Source organism: Artemia franciscana, chromosome 20 (assembly GCF_032884065.1).
Source record: "Artemia franciscana chromosome 20, ASM3288406v1, whole genome shotgun sequence".
Lineage (NCBI taxonomy): Eukaryota > Metazoa > Arthropoda > Branchiopoda > Anostraca > Artemiidae > Artemia > Artemia franciscana.
In genome coordinates, this window is record NC_088882.1 from 33,113,701 (window position 1) to 33,124,776 (window position 11,076).

General features: G+C 33.4%; 1 long non-coding RNA gene across 1 annotated transcript; it reads left to right on the top strand.

The window, feature by feature from the left end:
• The first annotated feature begins 410 nt into the window (after positions 1-410).
• Positions 411-5,242, top strand: LOC136040142 (uncharacterized). The gene is made up of 2 exons (XR_010620630.1): positions 411-522; positions 4,861-5,242. It is a non-coding gene; the product is annotated as an uncharacterized LOC136040142 (long non-coding RNA).
• Positions 5,243-11,076: the final 5,834 nt, after the last annotated feature.

Genomic DNA, 11,076 nt, shown 5'->3' on the forward strand with positions numbered 1-11,076 from the left:
GTGAAAACTCTCCTTCTGGTCCTAATTAAAATGTTGTTAATCGAAAATTTATCAAGTTACAGACCTCAAATCACAAACATAAGCTAGTTTGGGATAAATCGACCTAACGGCGCCATTTTATATCTTGTGTGGAACTTGTCAACTCTCATATGACAATCTCTGTAACATCTGGGATACGGAAGATAATTCCCGTATCCAAATACACATGGAACCTCTTTTTTCAAGCAAATCGTTTGAATATCTATATTTAAATTCAACTTCTAGCACATCATATTTAATATTTTCAGAGGACAATAATTAAGTTAACAAAACTTATTTCACCAATTGTTGCTTAAAGAATTCACAGGTGTTGTTTTATTATGTATTATTCGTTTTCAGCATATTTTTCTATTATGGTAAACATTACTTTTCGTGATATTGCCACTTGTATTATGGATAAAATGGTTTATGAAAGCTAGATATAAGCCTTTGTTTCCTGTAGTAGTCGTTATGATATTAAAAGGATTACTTCTGGGTCTTTTGGTGAGGACTATAGTTTTCAATTATGCGATTGCAATGAAACTTTGTGTATCCCTATCAGGCATGTATGGTGAGGGAATTCAAGCTTATCCTCCCTTTTCTCCCTGACACCTCAATATATTTCTTCATTACAGATTATTTATTATCTTTCTCATACAATTTGTTTATTTTTTCCAAGCTACCCTCCTTCAAGTCTTGCCCCCTCACCCAAAGTAGGTTCTCAAATGTCAGTGCTCTGTCTAAGGGCTCGATGCTAAGCTCAGATAGTCGGGGTTTAGCAACACTGTTTGGAGAGTTCGAGTATGGTAGATGCTAGCTCCAGGCCCTTGCAAGGGTTACAACTGCCTTCTTTGATGAAAAAAAAAATATGGTAATTGGATATTCCAATTACATTGTCTCTAGTAGATTCTTGTCTGCTGTATGGTTTTTAAATTCAATGATTTTCCAATCAGAAATTAATTCAAACTTAGTTATTGGAAGTTTTATTAAATTGAATGTAATTGTAAATCAATTTTATTAAACTGATTAGGTGGTTGTCTCCACCATTGGCAGATTTAGGGATGCATAAGCAGGATTGCAACTCCTAGTGATTTACCACTATTTCTAGTGATTATTTATACTGCTTAAAAAAAATCACTAAATTATTGATAACTAGTTATTAATCACAAGGTTATTGAAGAAAATCACTAAATACACTAAACAATCACTAAAATCTGTTTTTTTTTTTTTAATGGTTGGCAAACCTGTACAGAACGTTGCACTTAGATATTTTGTATTGGAGCCACTTTTGTCTCTCTGAAAAAGACTCGTCTTGTTTTAAAAAATGCCCTAAACGCTATTCATCTGTAATTTTTTGAAAAAAATCCTATCAGAAAAAGTTCTCACCAAGCTAATAAAAGTAACCTCAGAGCATTAAATTTAACTAATAGAATAATAAAATATTTGTTGTTATCAAATGAAAAAAAAAGTTTTTTTTAACTAAAAGCAAGGAGCGACCTTAAAACTTAAAATGAACAGAAATTATTTCATGTATGTAAGGGGCTGTCCCCTCCACAATACCCCGCTCTTTACGCTAAAGTTTTTTATTGTTATAGAAAGTAAAGTTGTGAGAAAGAGTCAAACATAAGCGTAAGAAGCAAGGTGTTGAGGAGGGAGAACCCCTTTCATAAACGAAATACTTTCTGTACGTTTTAATATCGCTCCTTAGTTTCAATTAGTAAAAAAAACTTATTCTTTTTATTTAATTTCTAAACATCTTTGAATTAATGCTGGTTTTGAATTTGGCTCACCATAGATAAATAGTTAAAACGCAATTTGAATATTAATTTTACTCTTTTAACTAATAATAACATTAAAATAACCCAAGTTTGATTTTTGTTCCAGTTATTTAACCAAAACTCCTGAATCACAAAGGCTGTTTAATTAGAATAATAACCTCTTTTAAAAGTAAAAAAATAGCATAAAAAGCGACCTATTGGGGAGAGGCATTTAATGTTTGATAATTCGCCCCCCTCCATCCGAAAAATACAGGCATGCTTCCCAGTAACAAATACTATGTTTAAACAATGCACAAATTTTGTACCTTAAAAAACTTTCCCCAGGGTCTGTGAGGAGTCAAGGTATCTCCAAAGGCATAGTTATTCAGCCTTTCAACTTTGCTTTCACGCTTTCAGTCTTTTAACGCGCATCAGCGATCTTTCCTCCGACAAAAAACACAAAATTCCGCATTTTTGCAGAGAGGAGCTTTAAACCTCTACAGTAGGGTTCTCTAATACGGTGAATCTGATGGTGTGATTTTTATTAAGATTTTTTGACTTTTAGAGAGTGTTTTCCCCTTTTTCGGAAATAAGGCCAATATTCTCAGGCTATTTGATTGAAATAAATAAACTTTATGGAACTTATATGTTTGAAATCAGCATAGAAACCCAATTCTTTTGCTGTATCTATTCGTATCAAAGTTCCATTTTCGAGTGTTTCGGTTACTATTGAGCCAGGTCGCTCCTTACTTACAGTTCGTTACCACAAACTCTTTGATTTTCAATTGCTAACTCCGTAAGAACTGGTATTCCAAAACTAAAACCCAAGATGCAATAGTTTTAAGGATAACAGCTTCTTCGCTTCATCTTTACAGATTGGCAAAGGGAGATCTATGCTGTAGGTATCACCTCTACTGTCGGTTTTTAGACGGTTCGCGAATTTTGATTACATACGCCTGTAATTGGGTGTCTTTTAATAGTCTAATACAAAATTCTTACTATTATTTTAAACACCAAAAAACAAGTAAAACAATAGGTATTTTTTTCCGTAAGACAGTGGAATTTCAAACTTTATATGAATATTTCAATCCACTGTCCCACAGCCATCCTCAGCATAACCCAAATGAAAATATAAATAAAAACTTACATTGACATACGACCATTGAAACTAAAAAAAAATTAAACATCCCTAGTATCCTTACTTCAACGAAGCTCAACCAGGACTGGAGTCCAGGGGCATGATTTGGTATCGGAAAGGGGGGGGGGGTAACTGTACCTCCAAACCCAATTTTTCCCCTTCCTCAGACCTCAGTTTCCCCCGTAGCTGAAATTTAGTTTGTGTAAAAAAAAAATTGTTAAAGTTGAGATAAGCTTGCATAATTCAAGTATCCAGAGAAACAGGTCAGTTTTCTCTAGTACACCTTTGCCTTTATGATAATATATAACTCATTCTTCAGTTTTTACTGTTGTTTTCACTTAATTTGGGATAATTGGCTCCAACTTCCCCCCCCCCAGAATTTTGACAAAATTACACTACTGCTAGAGCCCTGGTTATGCTGAGTTATGCTAAGGACAGTCCTTGAAAACAGGGTTGAAATATTCACTTAAAGCTTGGAATTCCATTGTCTTATGGCAAAAAATCCATATTTTTCTATATACTATTTGTTGTTTACGATGGAAAGGCAGTGTAGTCTTCGACACTTTTAAACTACTACTTATTTATACTCTATACGTTAATACATATTCTTTAAAAGACAGAGCTCAAGAGACATAGTTACATCACCATTATACAAATGGTCGATCAAGCAGTCTTAGAAACCTAAATCCTGTTGAGTTTTTCAATCTAATTTTATCATAGTTTTAGAGTCTACCAGTCCTATAGCCCTAACCAAACGATTTTGTTCGACATGCTGCTGGGCTCCTTTTCCATTCACAGGAAAAGTGATATCTCCTGCTTTGTCATTATTCTGTAATTGCTAAATGAGCATTCATCACTTATCTCTTAAGTTGTAATTAAGACTTATGTTTAAATAAGATATATGATTAAGATAGGTCTTAATTTACATAAATTTTTTATTTTAAGACTGTTTTTTAAGCAAATGGACTTACTTTTTAAAGGAATTGGTTTTGCTCGCCACGAATGACGAAGAGGGGGTCTGATGTATCAGCTTTGGTTGAATAGCTACAACCTATTCTCGGTCCCTGAAACTACCCCCCCCCCAATCACCCAAAGCTCAGTTAAGATTCAACTTCTAAATGATAAAGACCCAAAGGTCTTTTTTGGTGGTGAATTAGTTTAATTCACCGCAAAACATAATGGTATAAGAAAAGTTTTATTCTGTCCTTTAAATCCAGGATTAACTTCCATCAAATTACCCCTCCCCCTTTGAAATTATTGTTACCTCCTATTCTAAATTAGCTTTTTATATATCCAAGTGACCTTTTGAAAGTCAATGTTTTTTCTTCTCCTTTTCGTGGTTTTATTTTCATGCTGATTAAATGACTGACGTTTTTAAGCTTTCTCTTTGAGTGTGCTCACGTTTTTACAATTTGTGTGCATTTACCATGGACAAAATTTCTGCATTCTTGCTTTGTGGTAGTTGTTCCACGGATACAGCGATGTAAACCATTCAAAGGGGGGGGCTTCCCCAGGCGCTGTGACTGGGGACACCGCAATTGGAAAATTCTTTCCCGAGCTGCGAGTAAAAAAAGGGGAAAAAATAGAATAAGGACACTAGAAAAATCTTGGGAGGCTAGGTTGACCACAGCCCCCAGATACAAAATTTCTTCTTTAGCTAAACCTGTTTTAAAAATTTTCAAAACAATCCAGTATTTTTGAACACTTTCGACCTCCATTTCGCAATCTCCGTAAAGCACTAGCTCTGCATAATCCTATAACCGTAGGGAGGCATCGGTAATATTAATGAAACGTAGAGAAGATTCGCCATAGAATGAACCAAAATTTGTGCTCGTTTCCAGTTCACTCTTTATTCCATCACAAATGCCTTAAAAAATTATTAAAATTAAAATTCGTTGTATTTTATTTTGAATCTTAGGTGTCTTATAAGGCTTTCACCTATTCTAGGCCCAGTTTTGCATAAGCAACGAGACTGGTTTGCATTCAACAGATATCCTGTCAACAGAAATAAAAGATGCGACGATGAAAGGTGGTCAAGCAAAAGAACTTGCTTTAGCATCTAGGAAACTTGCAAATGTACTGTTTACAAAAGAAAACTGGAAGGAATGGAATGACGTCCACGGAAAGGGAATTGGTGATGCCAAACTGACAACGCTCAAAGACAAAGGAGGGCATAAAGTTCCAACGGGAAGATTCACTCTGCATATTAAGTGCAAATTTATGCGATTAATGGAAAGACTATGGTGTCATATATTCCCTTGGAAACATTATTGCCAGAGAGATGCTTACTGGAGACAGCTCTGCAGACGTAATTGTTTCCAAAGAAAAAGGAATAATCAAAGATGGCCAGAAGATAAACAAGAAAATCATAATGTCCCTTTAATGATTGCTTAAACGATAAAAAATAGTAAGCTTTCTTGTCTGAAGTAAAGAAAAAAAATTCCTCAAAACACATAAAAATAACTTAGTATTAAGATACGACTTTCTGTCGGAAAATTTTACTTTGCTGACCTTTTAGAAGACTTGCCCTGATGGCAAAAATTTAGAAATTTTCAAGCAATGTGTCATACAAGTCCAAATAATTCACCAATGTTGGCGTAGATTTCAAACTGGTTTCTCCTCCCTCAACATCAATTCCTGAAAACATCCCTGAGCAAGGAGAGCAAGCATATGAAAATGTTGTTTCTTTACCTTCCTGAATTAAAAAAAAAAATCATCTCAAACCAAAATTATAAAAAAGAAAATAATTAGAAAACTAATTCAGACGATTTATTTAAACAAACTAATGTAAAAAGAAGAAAAAAAAAACAATTTGAAGGAAGATATTAAAAATGACTAACATAATACACTTATGACAAATTTCGAAGACATGAATACGATGGACCAGGAAGTCTAGCCTGAAAGCCCAAATGTGATTATCTTCTGTTTTTATCGTAAAACACAAAAATTCATCAAAATATGTATTGAACCTGTAGACAAAGAGTATAGGTATCTTACAAGAGTTGGAACTGGCTCTAGTGTCGACAAAAAAAAAACAACAAACTATTCAAACCATTTAGCGTTTGATGACACTTATAAAGGTGTAATCAAGAGAATAGTTAATTTAATTGGCATAATTGTTAAAAATAGGGTAGTAATAAGTGTCTGATCTCGGTTACTGTCAGGAAAATGATTACAATGTTTGAAAAAATGCTCGACTGTCGCTAAACGCTACATGGCATTGATATTATTTTCTCTATACTAGCGCCAATTTCCCGTCTTATAACTTACCCATTCTCCTTGCCTGGCCGATTATTTAGGTCAGTATCTCGATTGCCCAAATTTTCATTCAATGCCTGATGGCGTATTGTAAAACTTTTGTTCTAAAATCATCCCGTTGAGTTCAGATCATAAATGAATGGGGGCGGCAACCCAACCTTTGTACTACTCAGTTTGTTTATCCATGAGTTTGAATTTTGCTCTTTTTTTCGGACAGGAAAACTTAGTTTTTTCTCCTTTTTATCTTTGTTAGTTTTCTTTTTATTTAAGCAAAAAGATGTTTATAAATATCTTAATCGCAAAAAAGCATATTACAAAATAGTAGCTTAGCTTTTCTTGTGAAAAAAAGGAATTGGGAAATTTAGCGATTTGTGTGTGTTTTGTTCTAATAAAATGTTTGGAACGCGGAAAATGTCTTTTAGAATACATTATTTGTTAGGAATTAGTAAGAACTTCAAGAACCACTCAGAACTCAGCAAGTTGGATAATAGGCTCAGGTATAAGCACAGAATATCCAAATTGCAACATCGTAGTTAATGTCACTTATCAATGCAAGTTTGGGGGAGAGAATCCTTTTCAATTTTCTAATTCATATAAAAAAAGGTATTGTTCAAAGTCTATTCGGAAGGCTTATTTCAAAATACCCAGAATGCTTATTTCTAAAATATATGAGGAATTTGATTTCCTTTCCCCTTGTCCTCTCAAACAGAACCCCCTTGCTGCATTTTGATTGCATCTATATGTCATATCTGGCATTTTTTCAATTCTGAAATAATTGCCAAAAATATTTTAACAGAGGCGAGATGCTTTACCCGCAATAGAATCTCTACTTCTAAATATTAATTTTTTCTTCTTTTTGGGGTTTGTTGTCAAATATAAACTTCTGACGATTCCGAGATAAAACATATGTTCAGTTCCTGGTTAATTCTATGGAATGAAAATATGGAAATAATGATTTGTCATTATTGTATTGTACAAAAATAAACGAAGCTGGTTCAACAAATCTAAAATGGTCAAGCTGTACTGAAAGGGAGGACCAATAAGACATTGTATGTCCACTAGCTCATTGACTCTTCTGAACTACATTTCCCTTCCGATCCTCCATTTGAGAACAGCTTAGCAGTTGGTTCTTAGGAATCATTTTAAAATTGTAAAACGTCAAAGGCAACCTTCAGGCGCCTTTATTTTGAAATAAATAGCCAAAGTTTTAAAAGTATTTTTTCAAAGATAAAGTAAAGGACAAGTAAAAAATAGAAAACACTTCGAAAATTTTTCAAAATATACCTAGAAGTTTTTTTTGGGACAGCAGTCGCTAAGAACAAGCTATGTCCGTTCCCTAAAGCTAGAACAGGAAACGTAAAGCCTTAATAGAAAATATGGGCTCTTTTTCTAAAAATTACCAGCTTTGTTCTTTTTTGTACAATTCAATGATGACAAACCATTATTTCCATATTCTCATTCCATATAATAGCCAAAAAAATTAGCCCATAGCTGAACATAAGAGAACCCTACATAAATAAAAACATAAAAAAGTGCAATTCATGTTTTATATCGGGACAATCCGACGTTTCTATTGGATAGCAAACCCCAAAAAGGAGAAAAAGAAAATATTTAGAAGTTGAGAAACTATTGCAGGTAAAATATTTCGCCATTGGTACAACATTACTTACTCCAGAAGTTTCCTCTTTAGTTTTAATATCCTTGCCTCCTTCTGCGTTGGTGAAGTGTATCTCCAATTCTCCACCCATCTCAAAACGAGTGACAGCTAGCTCTCTTCTTAGATGTTTATATGTTTGCTGCGAAAAAAATTAGGGAGGCCTTCAGCAAAAACTATAGATACCTCTCAACGAGAAATTAACTAAATTTTCATTATTTATAATTTCTTGGACCTGAATAGTTAAAATTTAAATGCTAATAGTAGTGGCCGGGAGATTCCTCAAGCTGGAATAACTCAAGTCGAAGAGGCAATTTCACTATTATAATAATTTTGTAATCTTGTTTCATACTGAACGCGTAAAAGGAATCGCCTTTATATCTGTAAGTCAAAACGCCATAGCTGAAGTTCAGTCAAAGGGTTTATCGTAACGTCTAATTTTCCAGGTCCATCTATTTCTAAAATATTAATTGTTTCCAGAGTTTTATTACCCGATACGCTTGCTTAAACTTCTTAATCCAATATTTGGCTAAAGAAGTCTACACTGACGTTTTAAGAGCAAAGCAACAAAAAAAGGACCCCCCCTTAAATGGCTGAAGTCTTGGATAGAAGAGTTTTCAAACGTTTCGACACCAACAATCGAACTAATAGTCTTCCAGCTCAAGCCATCTATAAAATAATGAAGTTTACTAATGATGCCATCAGTAACTATATTCAAATTTGTACGACAAGTGTGTAGAACTCAAATTTTGCTTTAAAGTACTGAATTTGGTTTTTAGCCAAATAAATGTCTTAGTTTACAGTTGAGACTGAAAAACAGGAGCTGCTTTTTCTTAGGTCACGGGGCCAAGGAGCTAAAATTCCGTGTTTATCTAAAAATCCTCAGATAAGCATTTTCAAATACGATAAACACAATTGCAAAGTTTTTATTCAGATCTATACTATTTCTTGTGACGTTTACCACCACCATCTTCCTTATCAAATAAATTTATTTTATTTCTGGAATGGAAACTTACGAATATACCCTACGGTAAAGCTATTACTTTTTTCAATCAGAAACATACCCAGTTTTCCCCTAGATGCTTTTCACTAAATCAGATTGAATAAATTTAAACAGTTTGCGACAGATTGTAAGGAAACCTCGAAGCGCGAACTGTGCAGTAGTTTATGCGTAATATCGTTTAGCATGTACTTCTATGAATGTATATTTATTTGCATTGGATTTATTTGGGAGTAAAAGTGCTCTAAGAAGACTAAAAACTTAAGTTTTCAATGTTAGATTTTATAACCCACAGCCATTGCTAATTTAAGATCATGCGCATTATTGCTTTTCTGACATTATCATGCTACATAGGTGAATTTGATTAATTTAAAAAACAGTCCAGCCCCCTATTCTTCTTGCATTTTAGCCTTATTTAAATCTGAGTATGTTTCTTTTCACAGATATTTTATAGAGGTGTGATATACATAATAGTGCCAGTGATTTAAGCAAGAACACTCTGTACAACGTCTTAGTACTCTCCCAAGATATCTAAGTGTTGACGTGGCCTGTGCCAAAATTTTATTTGTGTGTTTCTCAAAGTGACGTGGCTTCATAAGCCAAGTTTTAGAAGAGGATCGCACGTATACGAGCGGTTGATTCGCTCAAACATCAACTAAACAACAACAACAACAACAACAGTCCAACCCAAAAAGAGAAAATTTCCGCCTAAAGGCTTAATAGCTATTTAATTTAATGTGAATATTTGGTTAATTATTTATGATTCTAAATTGTTTTATTTACACAGCACTAATTTATTATTGATTACAATAATAATTATGCTAATTAGTTATAATAATTACCAATCTTTAATAAATATTTATTTGTGATTTCAAACCAAACCCAAGTGCCCTTACCGAGTCTTTAAATAAAGAATTGAGAATGTTTCACTTGCCACAGCTAGAGCTGGTCTTGCTACTCTGACAATATTCATCTGTATGGGATCTTACCTTCAAGTTATGTCGAAAATGGACTAGGGTGTAAACCTCAAACAAAGGCTTTGAGACCATGTGATAGATAACCTTTTCTTTTTTTACTTAAACTAATAGGGGGATGACAAAGTATTAATTTTTTCCTCCGTCATTTCCAAAAAATGTAATCGCAGTTATTTTCCCTATATTTTGTATTTTATACGGCCACTTTCCACTAGGGTAATTCCCTAGAGGAATTTCCCTAGGGTATTTACCACTAGGGTAAATCCCTAGAGCTGAAAGCTTACATGTTTAGTCTTGCAACTTCTCAGGCAACAGTTTTAGCAAGTACAAGAAACAGTAGAATCAAATGCAAATTTAATTATTTATTTTTTATGAAATAGCACCTTAGTTACATGTAAAAACAACGAAGCTAATTATCTTTTATAGCTAGATATAAAATAGAAAAATATTAGCTATCAACACAAAGTTCAATGTACAATTTAATTGAAAATTCAAAGAATACTAAAAATAGCTATTTCAAACTGCAAAGTTAAGACATGGTGCCGTGGTGTCAATTTTTTTTGAAAAGGGAAATTGTTAACAATGCTGTTAAAATTTAGGAAATAGGACCATCGTTCTGATGTTTTCTATCCTGTCAAAAATGTAAAACGAGCTGAGATCAAGTTAAATGAACAACAAAAAAAGACACTCATATCGTAGTCTCAACACATAGCCATACTAATTCCTTCAAGCGTCATTCAACAACCTATTTTGTAATAGGAAGAGTTTGGTGCTTTCAAGAAGAAACGAGCATGTGGATAGGTTCTCATAAGCAGTAGTAGATTTTTTTCTTTATTTTTTTTATATTGTTATTTTTTCTTTTCTTTTTTTTTAAGCAAATCCTAGGTTCACAATGGAACAATATTTGCTTGTCTGTCTAATTCGAGATTTGTTTTGTTAAAACAAATCAAATACAGTTTGGCACAACCATTCTTCAACGAGAAATCGATTTCGACAAAAAAAGGTTGCTTATATCGTAGTCTCGACTCTTAATGTAGCCTCAAGCAAGCCAGAGCAGGTCTTTAAACTCCATTTACATGTCAAAACAAAAGAACTTTACATGGTAGAAAGTGACACTGACAAATATTCTAACATTCAATATAATGAAAAGGATACTGTACAAAAAGAAAAAAAAAGTTGGGTTTAATTTACATATATGGGTCTCTCAATTCATAAGAATCTTTAAAAAATCGATGTTACTTATGTTAGAAAATAATGAAGCATGTATTTATTAGAGA